At 58.5% G+C, this 19,585-nt stretch overlaps 1 protein-coding gene across 1 annotated transcript in view; it reads left to right on the top strand.

The window, feature by feature from the left end:
• The first annotated feature begins 525 nt into the window (after window positions 1-525).
• The window catches only part of ZBTB46 (zinc finger and BTB domain containing 46), a 54,866-nt gene continuing 35,806 nt past the window's right edge, over window positions 526-19,585 (top strand). The window contains exon 1 of the mRNA XM_060032611.1: window positions 526-712. The gene's annotated coding sequence lies outside the window, so the exon portion shown is untranslated. The remainder of the gene's footprint in view (window positions 713-19,585) is intronic.

Genomic DNA, 19,585 nt, shown 5'->3' on the forward strand with positions numbered 1-19,585 from the left:
ACACGCGCGGCCCGTCTGTGCGTTGAGGGGCGCGGACAGCCTGCGGCCCGGGGACCCCGCGCCCCCGAGGAACAGGCGTGTGGGCAAAGACAGGGGCGCAGTACGGGCGGGGTTGGGTTGCCCTAGTCCCGACCCGCGTCTCCCATCGGTGGTCTCCCGGCTGCTGGGTCCCCGTGGGAAGGGGCTCCAGCGCCTGGAGACCCCACGCCGCGCCGCCCCCGCCCCCCGCCAGCCCCGCAGAGGGGGCTTCCCACAATGCCGAGCGAGCTCCAGCCCGCACTTCCGCTGTCCGGCCGCCCACGGGGGGGCGGAGGCGAACCGACCCCCGCCGAGGCCCCCTCCGCCCCGCGAGCGGAGCCGGCCGACCGAGGGGCGGGGCGGCGGCCGGGCCGGCGGGGCGGGGCCCGGGGCGGTGGCCGGGGCCGGGGCCGGGGCGCGGGCCAATCAGCAGCGGCCGGGCGCGCGCCGGGGGGCGGGGTCAGGGTCCGCAGGCGGGGCGCGCGCGCGGGCGGCGGGGGCCGCGGGGTTGGAGCGGCGCGGGGGCGCGCGCCGGCCTGACGGACAGACGGACGGACAGACGGACACAGCAGCCGAGGCGAGCGCGCAGCTCGGACCCGCCCGGACGCAGCGCTCGCCCGGCGGCCGCGGCGATCACCCGCGCTGGTCCGGCGGCCGCGGCGCCCGCCCTCGCCCGCGCCCCATGGGGTCACAGGTAAGCGGCGCCGGCTCATTGTCCGCGGCCGGGCCGGCGCATCGCGGCGGGGCCGGGGCTCGAGCCGGGTCGGCTGCTCCGGGCCGGGGCCGCTCCGAGTCGGGCGCGCCCCCGCCGCCTGCCCCTCGCGCCCCGCCGCGCCCCGCCCCGCGGGGGCGCCCTCCCGAAGGCGATCGGCGCGCCCGGCTGCGGCTCCGGGGGTGGCGGTAGCGACCCCCGCCCGGCCCCCTCCGTTCCCTGAGCTCCGGTGGCGCGGGCGGGGCGGGGCGGGCGAGGGCGACGCGGGGTCCCCGCGGGGCTGCGCGCGGAGGCGGAGGCGGCGACGGGGCTGCCCCGCGCCCCTCGCCCTCGGCGCCTCCTGCCGCCGCCGCCGCGGTCCCTCCCCCGTCACCTCCGAAAGGGGAATTTTCCAGCTGGTAATTTCTGCTGCGTCAACGCCCGGCCCCAGGAGGCAGCCCGGGGGCGTCCTGGCGCCCCCCGCCCGCTCCGCCCCGCGCGCCCCCCGCCCGCGCCTGCGAGCCGCACCCGGACCCGCCCGCGCCGAGTTTGCCAGGAGTCTGAACTGCGGGAGGTGGGCGCGGCGGCTCCCCGCACCCCGCCGGGCCTTGGGGGTCATTGTCTCCCCCTGAAGCCGGGCACCGGCCTCGTCTCCATTTTAATTACTGGCTGAACCTGGGCGCAGGGGCCTCGAGGCCGGGTGGCTAGAGAAGCGCGGAGGGGACGGGGCGCGCAGAGCGGACGGGGCGCGCGGAGGGAGCGGGGTCCGCCGCGAGCAGCGTCTTTGTTTCTCTGTAAATAGACATGTCAGTTTCACAGGGTAGCAAGAGTCACTGTCTGACAACTCAATCCCGATGGCAAATGGGGGATTTTCTGCACCAGGAGGAGGATTCTGGCTAGTTGGGGTTCCTCCACCCCTGCTAACAAATTCATTATTTGTAGGTTTAACGGAGCACGCACAATAGGGCTGGACGGACGAGCCTGGGTACAAACCAAATGGGCGAAGAGCTGATATTTTCTGACACCGAGGAAATACAAACAAAAGAAAGTTTGACCGAGATTCGCAGCGAATTTCCTCACGCTTTCCGTGCTCCAATCTCAGCGACGCGTTTGTCGTGGATTGCGGAGGCAAGATTGTTATCAGCATTGTTTACAGAAATGCTAATTAGGCAACGGGTTTAGCGAACCCGGCTGGGCGCAGACACCTGTGCGGAGTCCTCGCGTGCGTTTTAATTGTATCGGTTGTAGAATCTTTCATACTGGATTTATCATCAAAGCTAACTTCCCTTTTGGGTAGCAGACTGTGGATTCACTCTGTCGCTGGCCTGCGTGCTGCCTGTGAAAGCAGTGTTTCCACTCTACAGGAGTGGGAAATAGTTTGTTCCCCAAAGGCAAATTTACGGAAGGGTTTTTCACATGAATAATGAAGTAAACAATAGAATTTTATCATAGTGGACTCCTTCCTTCTCCTTGCTATATTTCATGGTAGTTTTAGGTGCTGTGAACTGGAAACTTTGGGACACCTTGCTATTACAGAAAGGACTAAACGAGGGGCGTACTGAGGCAGAAGTTACTGGATTTAAGTAGGAACTTAGACACTGTGTTCCCCTAAAAAGCTAGTAATTATTTTTATATCGTTTCCTGAAGGGAAGGAGGTGTGTGTGTGGAGTTTGCTGTGAGAGTTCTCTTTAGGGAGTGGTGGAATGGACGCATTTAGGCTAAACCCAAAATTCAGCCTTCCTGGAGGCCAGCCTCCGGACAGGATTTCATTAGGCCTCATTGACATCACCCTGCATGAAAGAATTTTGTTTTGATGAGATCAGTTCTGTTCAGGTTTAGCTGTTTCGTGTTTGGAAATGAGCTGTTTTTCCACGTCCAGTTTCTGATGTTCAGGACTGGCGGACTGTTGGCTGCAGGGGCTCTTGGGCGCTCTGTGTCCCTGCTTGGTCACCCAGGGCAGGGGGCCACCGCCCTCTCCTTGGTCACACATTAGCACAGGAAGGTGAGGTCGACCCTGAGAATGGGTGAGACTCCTCCGGGGACCTGGAAGGACACTCTTTTACAGTCAGAAGATGTGTTATTTGCAAACACGTTAAACCAAATATTAACAAACTTTCCAACACTGTCCTTATGTGGGGTTTTTCAAATTAAGGGAAACTGGGCCACTGTGTCCCTGTGGTCTGTGTTTCTGGGGCAGCTGTGCTTCTGCTCTGCTCTCTACCAGAGGTCTTGGACCAGCTGAGGACAGCCCAGCAGAGCATCTTCAGCAGAGGCTCCGCGAGCCGTGAACTTGAACTCATTCCTCGTTTTGCTGATGCTTCATGTGCCCAGGTGCCCTCCTGGCCTCTGTGTTGAAGTAGGCGGAGAGTTCTTGCGCCCCGTTCTGGGGGCTTCATGTTCTCATAAAAACGAAGGCTTTTTCTTCTCTCTGATCGAACGTATTCTACTTTGAAATCGGTTGAGTGATGGTAGGTTGTCAAGAATTCCCTTGTGAATCTGCTCCCTCCCCTGAACAAAAGAGATTCTTCTTCTTGCCACAAGTGTGCTTGAATGGCCTAACTCCCAAGAATACACAGATGATTGAAAAATCGCTACTGAGGCCACAAGACTCATTTCGGTCTTTGCAACACGGTTGTCTTGTTCTGATCCTGGCTCTCGTGTCCTCTGCTCTTGGCTCCGGCTCTGGTGTGACCAGTGCAGCTGTGGGGTCTTCAACCGTGGGATCATTTCTGCCTTTCTAGCTTCAGTACTTTGTGCACCTGACACGTGCGTCCCCGGGCTTCGTGTTCTGCTTTGCTGATGATGACAGAACACGTCCTCTGGTTCTGCTCGTAGACAGAGAAATCATGGAAAAGAAAAATAACTGTTTCTCACAGACTGAAAAGTCGTTCTAGTAAAGGATAAGTTCAAGCTAGACCATTCAGATCCGACCTTAGTGTGATTTATGCGAAGCTCCCCCTTCAGTATCTCTCAACAGTGCCTTTAACTCTTATTAGATTTTTAAATGACTAAGTATTTTTAAATGCCGTTATTTGGATTTAAAAAATTAGCGACCTAGGCACTTCAGAAAGTTGAGGAACAATGTTACCATATTTTTCAACAGCATTTACGGGGGGGGGGGGGGTGTGTTTTGACAGGTGTGTTTTTTGAGTCATGTTAGACATTCCCAGAGTTTCTTACTCATGACGAGTTTTGGCCTTATCGAGGGCTTGCTGTGGACCAGCCTTCAGGCAAGGTTGGGGACAGAGTTCCCACGGAGGGGCCGGTGACCCGCTGGGAAGGGTGGGGGGGCAGGTCTACAGGAACCACTGATGGGACCTGATGTGGTGACAGATGCTAGTGAGAGCTCGGAGCAGGACGGGGTGTAGCCCACCTGGTGGGCTCTCTAAAGACTCTTGGAGGGAAAGGGTGTCCGTGCTGACACCTCCCCCGCCCCTGATGGGCCCATGGCGCCAGCCTCCGGTTCCAGTACGTGTGCAGCAAATTCTGTTCTAACTTCTGCTTTGCCGAGAGTGGGTAGCCAGTGAGAGGGCAGGACTCTTGGGGCCAGGCAGCTTTTGGGGGCTGATTGGCTGTCCGGATGGGGGCGAGAGGTGGTGTCGTTTCAAATGACGTCTTCCAAAGCCCATGTTTCAGCACAGGAATCTCTTCCTGAACATCCATGCCCACAGACCACCCTTCGTCTCGGGGAAGCTGTCCTTTTCCTGGCCCCCAAGTGACACCCCAGCACTGCTTGTCCGAGTGGACCAGCTGTGCAGCCCTCTCCTGAAAAGATCCGCATTTGTGTGTGAAAACCCTCCTGTCAGAGCCGCGTGGTGGCCTGAGGCCCCGCGTCAGACCCCTTCTGTGTAGAGCGGAAAGAAGGCACCTCTGTGTCTTGGGCCGCGGATGGACGGTTCGAGAATCTCAAGCACCCAGAGCTGCCTCTGTGAAGGTGCACACACGTGGGCGGCACGGCCCGGGCGGCTTGTCACCCTCTGAGCGTGTGTCACTTGGTGCGAGGAGGGTCTGACCTGTGTTCTGCGGCCGCTCTGAACGGTGTCCCACGGCTGAGCCTGGGGCCGGAGAGCACAGCCAGGACTGTCGCTCAGCGGAACACGCACGCTCCAGACCCGGCGCTCGCCGGCCTGCACTCCGGACAGACTCCCGGGGCTCATCGCCCCCAGTCCCAGCGGTGGCTGCGCCAAGTTGCACGGGGCTGGTGTGGGCGTGCACGCGGACGGGAGGGCTTTCTGGAAGCACACTACGGGACCCACTCTGGGCCCGCTGGGCAAGGGAAGGCACCGGGGCTCTGTGTGCACTGGAGGGTTGGCTACGGTGAGAGGGTGGACAGGGCGACGGACAGGCCACCAGGAGCGTGGCCCAGAAGGACCGGCACGGGGAGGGTGAGTGTCAGGCGTGCTGCAGACTCGGGGGGGGAGGGCCAGGTCGCCTGGGGGAGCTCAAGGGTGTGGGGCAAGTGGGCAGCGCATCCGCCTCTGGTGTGAGCGGGTCAGGCAGGCGCCTAGAATGGGCCTTCGCGTACCGCTGTGGCCCCATCCAAGTCTGAAGCAGGTGTATTTTGTTCTCTCATCCCGTCCCATCCAGAGCAATGTCGCTTCTGAGTAGCAGTTTCCTTTTCCTTAGGAGGTTTAAAGACAGCTCAGAAAGGACTCTGCTTCCTTCGGGGGCAGGAGGGAGCCGGCTCCTCGGGGAGCACTCCCAGAATCGTGGGGCCACCGGCTGCTCAGCCCAGGTCCCCGCCGTCCAGTCCCTGGGCCAGCGATGTCCGCTGTGCCCCAGACGAGGTCGAGTCACAGACGTCTGATGTTCAGAGTCAGCGCACAGGTGGCCGTCGCCCCTTCTAGGGAGCCAGGCACCTTGGCCTAGGACCCACCCTGACCCCCGGCCTCTAAGGAAGCCGCCCGTCTGTGCTTGAAACCCGGTCCTTCCCGGCAGCCCTGTGGCGGCCGGCTCCGTGGCCCACGCCCCGTCTCACACAGAAAGTGGAGCAGGCTGGCCAGCCGGAAGTAATGGTGTTTTTCCATTGCCTCTGGTGATATAGAAACATTTGTTATTTCATCGCTTTTATTTTATATGAAGACTTTCTCCCCTCAACCTCAGAGTGTTTTGAAGAACTTTTCAGAAGTTCAGGGACCACGTATCATGACAGGCTCACTAGGCACCTGAAGAAAGTGGGTCTTTAATATTGGGTACCTTGACCTTTCCTATTTTTTTCTTTTTCTTTTTTTTGGCCACACCATGCAGCTTGCGGGATCTTAGTTCCCTGACCAGGGATTGAACCTGCGCCCTCGGCAGTGAAAGCACAGAGTCCTAACCACTGGACCGCCAGGGAATTCCCCTATTTTTTTCTTACGTTGTTGGCAGAATGAGACCAGAACAAGGAGTGACAAGGTGACAGTGTCCTTGGACATCCCTTACCATTAAAGTCACTGAGCTCCACTGGCCAGTGTGATACACACTTGGCTGTGGGTGGGTGGTCTTTTAAATCTCTTTCCTTCTCTTCTCTGGTCTGGCTTCTCCATCACCTGCTGCTTTTGATTCCTTTGTGGGGTGGAAATCCCACCTGCCTGGACCTGGCAGCAGAGGGAGGGTAGAAGTCTCCAATGGTGGCAGTACCACGTGGCTGCGGGGACCGTGGTTCCTCTGTGATGAGCGGGGGGCCCAGGATGCCGCGGAGCTGGGAGCACTTCCGGGTGTGGGAGTGCCCTTGAGGGCCCGAGAAGCAGGTCGGGAAGGGTTAGTGCCAGCGGACCCGCCTTCGCTGTGGCCGGCAGATCTGCTCCATTGGGGCACAGGTGGTCCTTCAAAGACGGGGTGTCTTCCCCTGAGATCAGCAGACTCACCGAGCCTTGGAGAAGCAATGCAGGGCGAGCGCCAGCTCTCGAGCTCACCCGATGCAGCCCGTGGGTCACACCGACCTCACATTGACTTAACATTTCTTTTGCCTCGTCTTAAGAAGCAAGAATACCCGTGAAGTCGCGAGCTTGGTATCTCGGTTATATTCTTCTTGGTGCGCGCTGAAACGGACATGTAACTGTTAGGATAGACAACGATTTGTCCCTTCTCCTGCTTGGCAGGGAACATGCACTCCCCATATCCCCTCAGCTGCTCGCTGGGAGGGGACCAGCACCCTGGCCCAGGGTCCAGGGGTGAGGCCGGACTGTGTGGATCCTGGGTGGGAACCCCTCATGCCCCATCTCAGAGGCCTTTCCTGCCGTCTGGCCGGGGAGAGACGGTTGCGTTGTGACACCGTTGTTGGTGTAAGTTAGGCTGCTGTTTAAGTGCGTTCCCTGGGGCTGTCAGAGCACAGGGCCACCAACCTGGCAGCTTAAGACAACAGAGCTGTATTCTCTCACGGTCTGGAGGCCAGAAGTCCTGAATCAAGGTGCGGGCAGGGCCACCCTCTCTCTGGAGGCTCCAGGGAAGGACCCTTCCTGCCTCTTCTAGTCTCTGGCGGCTGCTGGCCGTCCTGGGTGCTCATGGCCAAGACACATCCCTCCTACCTCCTGTCCTGTTCTCATGGCCTTCACCCTGGTGTCCAAATTTCCCTCTCCTTGTAAGGACACCAGTCACGCTGAATTGGAGCCCACCGTAATGACCTAATCTTAACTCTATTACGTCTGCAAAGACCCTCTTTCCAAATGAGGTTACGTGCCCCTGCAGTCAGGACTTGAACGTATCTTTTGGGGGGACGTGATTCAACCCACTACACCGTTACAGCTTGTATTTGCCTGACACGTTACCACATACATTTCTCAATCCCAGCGTTTCCTGGGGCCTCTTCGGTGTCTCCAGCTGTCACCTCTCACTCCTGCCCTTCCCTTGCTGGTAGAGCAGACGTGGCCAGTGACAACGGTATTGGTGAGTTCGCTCTGCGGACCTGCACTCACCCCAACGCCTGCAGCAAGCCGGGCTCTTGGACCAGGGACACAGCAGCCAACAAGGTCCTTGCTCTGCGTCCCAGAGGGGAAGGGACAGGGCAGACAGATGTCGACACCTGCCACGGAGAGGGATGCGGCAGGGCCCAGAGGGAGGGCGTGGGGCGGGGAGCAGAGGCAGAGCCCAGGGTCCCCAACGGGGCCACTGGGGTGGGTACTGGCTGCCGCCGCTCCAAAGCAGGACCCAGCCCCTCCTGTGGACCCCTCTGCATGGCTGGATACCCGTGTGCCCGTCTGCCCCCCCAGGTCAGACCCAGGCCTTTCTCGCCCCCTGGCAGCTGGTGAGACTTGTGGCCCGTTTTCTGGATGGTGTTTTTATTGCTTCCTGTAGGAGACACTGGAAAACGAAGTGTAGCAGCTATTGAAACGTAGTCTTCACAATCTAGAAAACTTTCTTCCATGCTGTAGTAACAGGAGGAACTTCATGTACCATCAAGTAAGGCTGTCGAGTGGCTGGTCTGAAAGTCCTGATTCTTGCCGTGATGAGTGTGGAGGTGCCCCATGGTGACCAGCGGCCGTGGTTGTGGACAGGGCTGTTGTCCCTGGCGTGTCCTCCACATTCACGGGCGAAGTCCCTCTACGGTGGGTCCCAAGGTCACCAGGAGCCTGGGGGCCCCGCAACCTTGGGAGGCCAGGGTCCTTGCTGTCACTTCGGTTGACCTTCACGGTCACCCCCTGAATGAGGACCCTCGCCAGCTGGGGTGGGACGGGGCGGGTTGCACGTGGGGTGGCGCCTCTGAGATCTTTATTCTGTTCTGTGCTGTTTGTTGAAAAATCGGAGCTGTTGATCCCACGTGGTGGTCTGGCTGGTGGCATCCTCTGACCGTCAGGAGCCCTGCCCTGTTATCCCGTGAGGGGTCATAGGGCCAGGCGAGGGGGACCCATGTGTCCGGTACTCAGGGTCCAAAGTGTGACGGTGACGTCTGCATTGGAATTTCTGACTTAAAAATGAATCATTTTCATATGTGCTGCCTGCTGTGAAAGATACTTGTACCTTTTGTTAAGGAGATGTATATGTTTGGGGTTTTTATCTTTTTCTTTTTTTTTTGGTTGTGCTGCAAGGCAGTCGGATCTCAGTTCCCCGACCAGCGATCGAACCCGTGCCCCCTGCGTTCGAAGCGCAGAGTCCTGACCACTGGACGGCCAGGGAAGTCCCAAGGAGATGTATATGGAATTTCCAAGATAATTATCACCTATATAAGTTTTATTTGAAAAATTCTAGATTTGCCATTGGTTACTAAAGTATAGGAACATCTTGGAATTTTTTTTCACATAATTTGTTTGGCAAGATTATTCCTTTCGAATATTTTAATGTTTGTTTGGAGGCATGAGCTATTTTTACCTTAGTTTTTTCCCAGGTAAGTCGTTTTTATCCCTGGGTAAAAACCACTCCTGGGTCTGAAGTGTGAGAGCTGGCCCCTCTAGAGCAGTGGCGGCTCATGAAATAGGTGTATGGATGGGTGATGGGAGCTTGGGTCTAGAATTTCTGTCTCATGAGGAAGACACTGGGATTTTGGCCGAGCTGGTGAGGGAAGTGGGGTTTGCTCATGGTCGTGGCCCGGTTTCCCAAGTCCTGAGAAGGTGAGGTTCTCGGGTGTGTTCCTGTCCGCCGCCTGGACCCTGATACCAGCCAGCACAGAATCGCGCCGGGGCAGCCCCGGCCCCAGAGGATGACACGGTGGGTCCCTGCAGGGCCGTGCCCAGCGTGTGCTTACCGGCCGGCGGGTGTGTCCAAGCGGTCATGCGTCCAGCTCAAGGTCCTGGTGGGAAATGTCACATGGCTGCCACCCCCCTTCCTGGAGTCACTCAGCAATGTCACCGTATTTAAGGGGACCTACAAGGCAGCACAGCATGCCTGGCCACTGTTTCCTGAGCCTGCGCCTTCCTCCAGGCTCCCAGGAAATACCGGAGAAAGTGCTGGTTGTACCCAGGGCGCCAGCGAGGGGTTCCTTTTGCTCCTCGGAAGTCGGGGCTGCGGGCAGGAGGGAGCCGCCTGTGTCCCCGGGGGCCGCCCCAGGGCAGCCTGAGGTTCTGGATGAGACAGTGCGTCCCTGCGGGGCTCTGGGCCCGGAGGGGTGGCCCGTCCGCTGTCCTTTCAGGCAAGTGTGTGAAAGTCCAGCATGGACCACCCATCGTGTGACCCCAGCCCACACGCGTTCGGGGCCCGTAGGAGTAGGAAGGTCAGCGTGGGTTCTCTCTCATCAATGCCAATTCTGCCTCCTGGTCGTCGGTCTGGTGTCATCCGGCCCCACGCGAGCGGGTGGTGGACAGGCATGTCATCTCTGAGTCTGAATAAGGGACTGGCGTGGAGGGATGGGGGTTAGAGCACATGTGCCGGGTCCGTGCTGCTCCGATGCCCACTTATTTCTCATGAATTCTCAGCACCCCTGGCAGGCACGTTGTTCTTCTCCTCCGAGTTGGGGCGTGTTCGTTCTCAGCGTGCTGGGGTTATTTCCTTGGGGGAGGTTCCAAAAGTAGAATCGGGGCTGAAGATGCAGCACATCTGGGAGTCGGGGCACGCGTTCCAGAGGGACACCTTGCGTCACGGCACAGCCCCTGTGTGGGCTTTGTCCTGACACAGGGGTGCCCCCCCCCAGCAAGCGCTGCACGGTTCTGTGCCAGGGACGGCGAAGCCCCCGGGTCGGGTGGGGGACCCCTACCCGTGGGCTGCAGCCACTTGTCACCAGGGGAGGCTTGGGAAGCCCCTGCGTCCCTGAGGCCCTCCCCAGGTCAGTGGCAACTCCCAGGTCCAACCTCGTGAATCAGGGTTTCACATCTTAAAGCACCTTGGAGCTGTCCCAGCTGCACTTGACAGAGAGGGGCTTCCCTGGGGGAGGCTATCCCTCCCACGCCAGAGCGGGGACAGGGTGCCCTCAACCTCTGGGCCCTCCCTGGAGCCCAAGCCCGGCCCCAGCCAGGGGGGAGGAGGAACTGGCCCCCAGGGGCTCCTCCTCCCAGGGATTCTCCCCGAAGGAGCCCCCACCCCGGGGCCCGCAGCACCTGCTGAGCTGGCGCCCAGCTGAATCCTAGTGGGTCCAGGTAATCCCCATGCTGGGGCCCGTTTCCCGCCAGGTCTGTCCCACCTTGGCCTCCTGCGTCCACCACACGCCCCTGCCTCAGGTCCTGTGGCCTGGCCTGGGCCCCCAGCTGCTGCTGCATCAGCCCACCCCACCCCCATCAGGGGCCAGCGTGACCACTTCACTGCTGAGGCCTGGTCAGGTCCGGGACTGCTGGGTCATTGACGTCCCTGCTGTTGGAGGGCCGCGTGGTGCAGGTCCTTGTGGCGGACACACACTCTTCATTCACCCAGCAGCCGTCCACCCAGCCTTCATTTACTCAGCATCTAATGAGTGTTTACCATCTGAAAGGCCTGTGCGGAAGTGATAGCTGGGGACTTGGAAACATCCGATTAGTGGCTGAAATTCCGTTGGATGCCAGAGCAAACATCTGTGCTGGTCCAGGCCTGTGTGGTGCTCTCACCGCCGCTAGCCGGAAAGTGATGGACCACGTTTCTGCCCGCCCCGCGTCCAGGCCTAGCGACCCATCAGTACTGGGTTTCCCAGGCAGAACCTTGGGTTGTTGGGTGGCTTCTCTCGTTTTCCAGCGATGCAACTTTTAAGAAAAAAGAGACCTATAGGGCTTCCCTGGTGGCACAGTGGTTAAGATTCCACCTGCTGATGCAGGGGACATGGGTTTGAGCCCTGGTCCAGGAAGATCCCACATGCCACGGACTAAGCCCGTGCGCCACAACTACTGAGCCTGCGCTTTAGAGCCGGCGTGCCACAACTGAAGCCCGTGCACCTAGAGCCCGTGCTCCACAACAAGAGAAGCCACCACAATGAGAAGCCTGTGCACGCAACGCAGAGTAGCCCCCGCTCGCCGCAACTAGAGAAAACCCAGGCACAGCAAGAAGACCAATGCAGCCTAAAATAAATTTATAAACAAACAAAAGAGAAAGACCTATGAAAGATTCCAGCAGTTACTTGATGTAAACAAATGTTGCAAAATGTTAAAAAAAAAAAGTGGTGTTTCTGGTTAAGGGTTAGGTGGGAGTTCTCTGAAATTATTCTTATAAGTTTTCCTTAGGTTGGAAAGTGTTTCAAAGTAAAATGTTGAAAAAGACAACAAAAGATTCCATCCTATAGCTTGAGAACAGGCATTGCTTTGAGGTTATTTCCTATTTAGATTCTGCGTTTTCCTTGGCGGCAGGGCGCACAAGTGTTAGTTAACATTTCGAGTCACAATGTATCTCAGATTTAAAACCCTTGGAAAGCATTCTTCTGCCTTGTTAAGCCGATCAGCTTTCTTTTTAAGAAAAATTTACAAAAATTTTAAGTGGACGCGTGGCTTTTTCTAGGGCTTTTGTAACCAAGTGCCACAAAGTGATGGCAAACTCGACAGAAATGTTCCCTCTTAGCAAGGGCTCCAGGGCTGCGCCCCCTCTGGGGGCTCTGGGGGACGGTCCTTCCTGCCTCTTCAGCTCTTGGGGCCCAGGCGCCCCTGGGCTTGTGGCCACGTCCTTCCCATCTCTGTCCCTCTGTGCATGTCTGTGTCCAGATGTCCCCCTTTGGTGACACATCAGACCCACTTGGGTTATGACCTCATCTTAACTTGGTTAAATCTGCCAAGATCCAATGCGACAATGAGATGGGGCAGGGCCAGGGAAAGACCCCGCAACCAGCCAGGTCGCGGGCTTTCTCTAGTTGTGGCGAGCGGGGGCTACTCTTTGTGGGGGAGCACGGTGTCTAGGCAGGCGGGCTTCAGTAGTTGTGACTCACGGGCTCTAGAGCGCAGGCTTCAGTAGTTGTGACTCACAGGCTCTAGGCAGGCGGGCTTCAGTAGTTGTGGCTCACGGGCTCTAGAGCGCAGGCTTCAGTGGTTGTGGCTCACGGGCTCTAGAGCGCAGGCTTCAGTGGTTGTGGCTCACGGGCTCTAGAGCGCAGGCTTCAGTGGTTGTGGCTCACGGGCTCTAGGCAGGCGGGCTTCAGTAGTTGTGGCGCACGGGCTTAGTTGCTCTGCGACATGTGGGATCTTCCCGGACCAGGGCTCGAACCTGTGTCCCCTTCACTGGCAGGAGGATTCTTAACCACTGCACCACCAGGGAAGCCCGGTACTGTCGTTTTGTTGACCACCCCCCGCCCCGCCCCCGCCAAGGGTGTGCACCAGGACAGCGTCGAGATGTGGTCCCTGTGTGGAGAGGCTGTCAGATTCGGCGGGAAGATGTGAAGCTGTCGGGAGACAGAGGCGCCTTGCGAGCCATAGTGGGAGGAGCCCCTGGAGGCTCCCTGGAGGAGGAGGCAGTGTCACCAGCTGGGCGCTTGCATCCCTTTTGTATTCCACAGCAGGGTTTGCCTTTGTCGCTCCACCTGTAAAACGAGCACTAAGGGAGCTGACAGTTTAGCTGCCTGTTATGACGAAGCGTGGTTTAGAGACGAAACGTCCAAAATGGGGGTTGAGTGTAGCAGGAAGTGCCTGGGAGCACAGGTAAAGTGCTGACCTCTTCCTCTTTCTCTCCCCAGTCCCGCAAAACAAATTCCCCCGACCAGCTTCCCACCAGCAGAAGTGACAGAGCTCTCGGGCCGACGCGCCCGGCCGGGGCCTCGGCTCTGACTTAGGCCTTTATGGGAGGTCCCCCCTGTTCCTGCTTGGTCTCTTCTGTTCTCTCCCTGCCCCTACACTTGTTCCCAGGGCCCTGGGCACCCTCCCCTGTGCCAGAACCCGAATCAGGATGTCTGGGACCCCCCCCGGGGGGGCTGCTCTCCCCTGAGAGTCCAGGTCTCCCCTCAGTGTGTTGGGCCCTGGGCTCTTGGTCTTGGTGGCTGGTGCCACCCTGAGGCCCACACTGGCACTGCCCTGGCTGGTTGCGGGGTCTTTCCTTGGCCCTGCCCCATCTCACTGTCGCGTGCTCTCTCCCGCCAGACGCCCAAGGCGTTGTGCCGTCTCTGGGCTGCCTGTGTTTCGGCCACCGCTCGCTGCACACTCTGCCCACCCTGAAACACAGGGGCTCTTGTGTGCCGAGGTGCTGGGGCCGACTTCCGCGGTTCTTCCGTCGGTCAGGGCCGCGTCCTCTGGGGCTGGGCTGGAACAGCCAGGGCGGTGGCTCGGTGGCCTGGCACCTCCAGGGTCAGGGCTCGGCTGGGTCACTGGGGTCGCTGTGTTGTCTCCACGCCAGCGCAGACCTGGAGTGCGAAGGTGGACTCTGTCCAGCCCCCTTGAGGCTCGCTTAGCCCCAGGCCAGGGTCACCGTGGGAGGGCCCCCCACCCCGAGGCCCTGAACCCGGGAATGGCAGCTCACGGGGCCTTGTGTGGAGGCCAGCGCCACCCGCAATGTGCTGCTCCCTCCTGGGGCCCTCCCCCCTCCCTCCCACCCCCAGCGCCTACTCCCTTGTCCTGACTGGCCTGTGCCCCCTTCTGGGAAGTCTCCCCGACCCTGGCACCTGCCCAAGTGCGGGCGCCCTCGCGGCACCTGTGTGCTGCTCTGGAATCGTGGCTGGGGGAGCCTCGTCCTCAGCCTGGGCGCCAGCACCCAGCGCAGCTCCAAGGCTCCTGGGCACCGCAGGGGCCAAAGTGGAAACAGCCTGGGGAAACGCCGGGACGTGGGTGAGACCCTGGGACTCTGTGGGTCCTTCCTCGCTGAGAGCGAGAGCTGGGCAGGCGGGGGGTGGGGGAAGCCACCCCAACGGTCTTGGAAGGGGGGGTCCCCGTGGTCACAGGATGTGTCCGGCCCTACGCGGTCAGGGTGTGCGCAGGTAGGAAAGGCGGGGTGGGGGGCCGCTCCAGCCTGGATGGAGGCGGCAGCAAGGGAGAGGGCGGGGCAGGGCTCATCCTGGCGGCACAGTTTTGCCTTCTGAGATCACGCTGGTCTCCAGCACCCAAGGGCGTCGGACTGTGGTCACCGGAGAAACTTTGGGCGAAGCCACCCCCATCAGGCAGTCAAGGATGACTTCTCTTAACGCACGTGGAGTATTTCTTCCCAGGCAGGAGCTCGGTTTTAAATCTTAAAAGGCAGCCGTGAACACTGACAATACAATGTATGTAAACTGTGGGTTGTAACGTGATTTCCCATCGTTGGCGTCTTGACCTTGGGTTTTTCAGAAGGTCGTAGCCGTCGGGGTGAGGGAAGTGCTGTCCGTGGAGTGACGGTGCTGAGTTGCTGGGTTCTGCCCCGGGACACCCGGGGTGAGGCAGAGCGGGCTGTTCTTGTCGAGAAGCGTCAGAGTGCTTTCCATCCACGCCGAATCACGCCGTCGGCGTCAGTGGCGTTCCGTGGTAGACATGCTATGTCCCGGGGCTCCTGACGGAACCCGGGGCTGAACGTCTTAAACGACAGAGCTTTATCCCATCGCAGTCCCAGAGGCCAGAAGTTGGAGGGCAAGGGCCGCGCCCCCTCTGTCCCAGGCATCCCTCCAGCTCCTGCTGGTTCCTCGGCTGTGGCCTCATCACTGTTAGCACACAGCCGCCTCCCTGTGAGGTGTCTGTGTCCCCGTGTCCCCTTCCTCTAAGGACACGTGTCACATCGGATCAAGGCTCACCCTAACGACCTTGTCTTAACCAGTTACATCTGCAAGGGCCCTGCTTCCAAATACGGTCACATGCCGAGCTCTGGGGATGAAGGCTCCAGGAGTGAGTTTGGGGGATGCGGTGCGACCCCCAGCAAAAGGCAATAGACACGCACATGTTTGTAGCTGAACAAGGGTGTTTCCATAAAAATAGATTCTAATCGACCTTGTAACGATTTGTTTACGACAAACTACTCATCAGAGAGCGTAGTTGGGTGGGTTTGCACACGCCTGGGGTCTCCATCCCTCGCTGTCCCCAGGCCAGGCAGCCCCTGACCTTCCTCCTGTCCCCTTCCCTGTAGGTCGCCTTGCAGGTTCCGGTTTCATGGCAGGGACTCCCGCACTGTCTCCTTTGTCCAGCTGCTTTCACGCCGCGTAGTTATCGAGAGAGTCACCCGTGTCTTTGTGGAAGGGCCGTTTAGGTGGGCTCGGCCGGTTGGCCCTGCGGGAAGCAGCTTGGCTTCTGCAGACCAGCGTCGGGGCGGCTTGGTCCTAGCGCTAAAGGTACCTTGCTTCTGCTTTAAAACAACATTTGCCTGTTAGGTAACGTCTGAAGGAACATTTCAAGGAAGTGTAAATTGAGGGCAATGAAAGTGCAGAAGTGAGAAGGGAGGCGAAGCTGGGTCGGGAAGGAGGTTCTGGGGGTGTTGGAGGTACTCACCTGATAGCGTTGGGTTTTTCTGGACTGAGACTTGGTGACTGGCCCAGGGGAGGGGCCGGCCCACCAGGGGCCCAGGTCCCTGTACAGACCTGGGGCTTGTTCGGGTGCAGCAGGACACACGTCCAAATTGCATCCACTGTTTTACATTCTTATTAAAACCAGTTGCCTTCCAGGTGGAGCTCCTTAGAGACCAGAGGAAAAAAATACCCCGTCCAGCTCCCGGAATTACTGCTTTGAACACGCAGTGCAGCAAATGAAACATGCTCACGGCAGAGTCTCCACGTTTCATGGTTCTTGTGCGTTCCGAGGCTTGGCGGTCTATTAGGCTTTTGCCCACGAAGCATCAGTGGTCTCATGGACGCGCTGGTTGAGTAAGACACATAGCGCCTGCTGATAATTTGTGAAGATGGCTTTTGGTTGAGACCCTGTACCTTCAGATGATGTAGGGAAGAGGTTCGGGAGGTGCTCTGGGATTGAGGTGCCGGGGGCTCTGAACCCTGCAAGTGACAGACAGGGGAGCACCCCTGACACCCACATCGGGTACCTGCCTCTCAGAGAGGCTGGTGGCTCACATCTGAGTGCGGCTTGTTTGGGGGAGACCTCAAAGCCTCCCTCGCCCCTGGGTCACCGTGCTGAGCAGCCGAGACCTGTGTCTCGCAACAGTGAGGCTCGGGGGCCCAGGATGGCGGCTCCCCGACGGCCGGACTCTGGGAACCTCCAAGCCTCAGTTTCCCTGCCTGGCAGCTTGGAGACCACCTCCGCCCTTCCCGGAGGCTGCGGGATTGGAAATGGGTCCCGCAGCAGGCAGGCTGCCCGCTGGGCAGGACAGACCCGCGGCTGCCCCCTCCGTCACTCGCTGTGGGGTCTCTGGCATGGTCCCTGTGCCCCAGGTTGCCCGTGTGAGGGCGGCCAGCCCCGAGCCCCGCGCTGTGCAGGGCGACGCAGCGTTTGGAGTGTGGTCTGATCATGGATTCAAGTTGTTCTGGCACCAAAGTGGCCACGTTTCATAAGTGATACTGTCCGAAACTGAAGCGTCTTGAGATTAGCAAGCTATAAATAAAATAGACAGTAGAGACCCCGCAGGAGAAACAAAAACACTGGAGAGATGATGTGGCTTCCAGGTGGCACGTGGGTCACTTTGGTGAAGTCTCAGGTGCCGGTGTGGCAACAAATGCCCCTTGGTCTCAGCCAGCCTTAGCTGTTCCTGTCAGTGTGGCATCGGAGTCCCTGAGGACCGCAGGCTTCTCTCTGAGGGTCCCTTCGTCACAGGGCTGCCTGCGTGGAACTTTGTGCATGAACGTGCCCTGTGATCTGTGCAGCAGCCCCGGTAACTCAGAGATGACAGTCAGGTCATCAGTCCACAGGTGTGTGTCCTGTGAACAGGTGTGGGTCCATAGGTGTGTGTTCCCTGAACAGCTGTGTGACCCACGGCCAGGAGCATCTTCACTGGACGGTAGCAGATGCTCTGCTGCCCTTGCCCTCAAAGAAAAAGTGTGGTGAGCTGCTTTAGTCTGCAGCCTGCATCTTTCTTATCAGGCCATCATGTGACATGACCACCCAGATGCTTCCATTCTTAGGGTCACAGCTGCTGAAATGCAACTGGGCAGCCGCTCTTCTGCTGCGGTCAGGTGGGTGGGACCCTCATGACCGCCTACTGATGTGGAGACATAACCAGCTTTGTAATGCAAACTCAGTTATTCCCTTAAAGTTTCCTGGATAAATTGGATAAATTACGTGTATCCTTAATGTTTCCATAGCAGACTAATCTGCTTTTTTTTTTTTTGGCTGTACCGCACGGCACGTGGGATCTTAGTTCCTCAACCAGGAATCGAACCTGTGCGCCCTGCAGTGGAAGCGCGGAGTCCTAACCACTGAACTGCCAGGGAAGTCCCCCAGACTAATCTGTTTTTGATTATCATTCCTTTAGATGCCTTTTCTTTTTAGTGTACAGGTGACTTTTTTCCCTAATGAAAATTGTGTTTTCTTACGACAAAATCTCTGTGAAGTACATAACTGATTTTAAGCTGCTCTGACTGAATGTTAATTTATTTTAGAACTTTCCATATGAGTTGAAGTTATTTGAGAAATGCAAAAGCCAGCTGAGGTAGTTGTTACTTCTCTAAAATGGCCCCGGCATTCTGCCCCTTTTCAGGGTTCTTCCTAATTCTTAGGCTCTGTCTCACTGGCGAGAAAAGAGCCTTATTATTCATATAGGAAGTCAGGGGATGAAACATGCCTCTCCCTAACTTGAATATAGGGTCCTTAGGGCTCTCAGTACCTCCCCCCATGTTCGGCCGGAGCTCCGCATGGACTCGGGGCATGAAGCCGATGCTTTGAGTTTAAATGGTCGATTTCCTGGTTTGACGTGTGTTTCGGATCCTCCCTCAGCGTCTGACTAACCTGAGTCTGTAACGCCAGGTGTGCGGTGTGAAGCCACACCTGGACGGCCTTTCTGTCCCCCTCCCCGCCTCCCACGCCCTGGAGGAGGGGCAGACTGGCTGCCGACAACCCTCGGGGGTGGTCCACGCACCCAGGGCCGAGCACCGCAGCCAGTTCTGGGCTTGCCTGCTCTCCTCAGGGCTCGTCCGCGGGGTCAGGTCCCGCTGCTGTCACACGATCGAAGCAGAGTGTTTACTTCTGGTCTTCGAGTCGGGGGGCTGGTTGGAGTGGGGGGGTCTCTATTCTCGCCTGGCAGGGACGGAGCTGGGTGGGCTGTTGAGGGAGACAAGGGAGTGACAGGCTTGGACCCTCCCCAGCCTTGTTCTCCCAGCCTGGGGACTGTGGGTGTTTCCAGGTGACCTCAGATGGTGATGCGAAACGTAAAGTCTAAAGGAAGGTGTTGCACAAATGAGGTGGCCCCTGCCCTCCGCCCCTGCCCCCCCCCTCCCCCGGGGAAAGGTGGACGGATGTCCGCACATTTGACCAGCTGGAAAATGGTGTGTTTATCAGGGACGACCTGTCTTCTGCAGGGCATCTTATGCTGTGAGCCTGGCCCCAGATTTCGTACAGTGAAGTCCTAGCCCCCAGAGCCTCAGAACCTGAGCTAGTTTGGATGTGATTTGTACTGAGGTAGTAGGATGGGCCTAATCCGATAGGACCGTGTCCTTGTAGGAGGGGACACTGGGACAGACACGCACACAGGGAGGCGGCAGAGGCAGAGGTGGGTGACGCTTCCACGAGCCAAGGACGCTGAGCCAGTCACCACAGAAGCTGACGGAGGCCAGGATGCAGCCCCCGGTGGGGCCTTTGGAGGGAGTCCTGCCCGCACCTTGGCCTCGGTCGGGCTCTGGCCTCCAGTCGGGCGGCACTGAAGTTCTATTGTTTTGTCTGCCCAGTCCGGTGGCCCCGGGAAACTTCAGGAGCAGCAAAGAACTGGGGAACGAGTCTGGGGAGAGCAGCGCGTGGGGCCCAACTCGAGAAATGATTCGGGTGCTTGGGACCGCGAAGGGGGTTCTCATCACCTTGGGTCCCTCCCCCAAAGATACCTTCCTGGGGGCTGAGCTGGTCACAGGGCCTTCTCCCTCTGGAGCTGGCTTGGGCTGGAGTTTGGGAGTTTGTGGATGTCCAACTTCAGTCCTTACTGTTCTAGGGGTTTTGTTTGTGTAGGATGTTGTTGCTTTGTTTTTTGTTGGTTTTTTTTTTTGCGGTACACGGGCCTCTCACTGTTGTGGCCTCTCCCGTTGCGGAGCACAGGCTCCGGACGCGCAGGCTCAGC

The sequence above is a fragment of the Delphinus delphis genome, chromosome 15, assembly GCF_949987515.2.
Source record: "Delphinus delphis chromosome 15, mDelDel1.2, whole genome shotgun sequence".
Classification (NCBI taxonomy): Eukaryota; Metazoa; Chordata; class Mammalia; order Artiodactyla; family Delphinidae; genus Delphinus; species Delphinus delphis.